Genomic DNA, 1,293 nt, shown 5'->3' on the forward strand with positions numbered 1-1,293 from the left:
TTCCATGTTGGTGTGTTTACATCCCCGTAACTTAGCGGTTCGGCAAAAGAGCCTGATAGAATAAGTACTAGGTTTACAAAGAATAAATCCTGGGGTCGATTTGTTCGACTAAAGTGGGTGCTCCCGCGTGGTCGCAGTCAAATAACTGAAACAAATCAAAGCATATATATATATGCGATGAGCTTCTTTCAGTTTCCTTCTGCAAATTTCAGTCACAACGCTTTGATCGCCCCGAAGCTATTGTAGTAGACACTCGCCCAATGTGTCACACTGTGGTATTGAACCAGGAACTATGTGGTTGGGAAGCAAACTTCTTACCACAAAGCCATATCGACTAAGATTATTTGTCTTCCATATAGAAGTACTGTACCTGATTTAAATAATTTTATTTCGAATTATTCTTCCGGCTCGCTGCTATTAATTTCTTTTAAATTTTGGCACGTGCCCAGGGAGGGAGTTAGTCTAAGATATCGACGCCACTACTTGACCGGTGCTTCATTTTATCGATACCTGGAGGGGACGAAAGGCAATGTTGACCTCGGTGAGATTCGAACTCAGAATAAACAGTGAAAAAAAATGGCGTAAGCTAATTTTCTTTTGTGATGTTCCAACGATTCTCGTAGCCCAGGTTTCTGTCTTACCAAATCCACTCACAAAGCGTTGGTCAATTTGCACATACATTTAGGTGTATTTCATTGAGCGAGGTCTCATGGTGTAATGGTTAGCACTCTGGACTTTGAATCCAGCGATCCGAGTTCGAATCTCGGTGGGACCTTAACTTTTGTTAATTCTTTTTAGCCAGGCCTTGACTGTGTGGTTAAGAAGATTGTTTTGCAACCACGTGGCTGTGGGTTCTAATGCACCACAGGGCACCTTGGACAAGGGAGTTCTGGTATATCCCCGAGCCGAGCAAATCCTTCGTTAGTGGATTTGGTAGACGGATATTCTGTAGATGCTCATCATACGTGTGTCTGTGTGTGTGTGTGTGTTTTTATGTTTGTTCCCACATCGCTTGACTGCTGGTGTTGGTTTGTTTATGTCCTGGTAAATTAGCAGTTCGGCGATAGTGACCGATACAATATATATATTCATATATACATTTAGGCGTCCGTACGGCACTTAGAAAATAACTACTAATGTCGATGTGTTCAACTAAACCAGTGATTCTTAACCTTTTTAAGGACCCCTTTTATTTAAATGAGTTTTTTCCACGGACCCCAGGATATTGACGGGAATGTAAACACACCAGTATCGATTATCAAGCGGACCCCAGGATATGTCTGCTTAACATGT

General features: G+C 41.9%; 1 non-coding gene across 1 annotated transcript; it reads left to right on the top strand.

The window, feature by feature from the left end:
- Positions 1 to 703: 703 nt before the first annotated feature.
- Trnaq-uug (transfer RNA glutamine (anticodon UUG)) lies at positions 704 to 775 on the top strand. The gene has a single exon. It is a non-coding gene; the product is annotated as a tRNA-Gln (tRNA).
- Positions 776 to 1,293: the final 518 nt, after the last annotated feature.

Source organism: Octopus bimaculoides, unplaced genomic scaffold (assembly GCF_001194135.2).
Source record: "Octopus bimaculoides isolate UCB-OBI-ISO-001 unplaced genomic scaffold, ASM119413v2 Scaffold_120095, whole genome shotgun sequence".
Classification (NCBI taxonomy): Eukaryota; Metazoa; Mollusca; class Cephalopoda; order Octopoda; family Octopodidae; genus Octopus; species Octopus bimaculoides.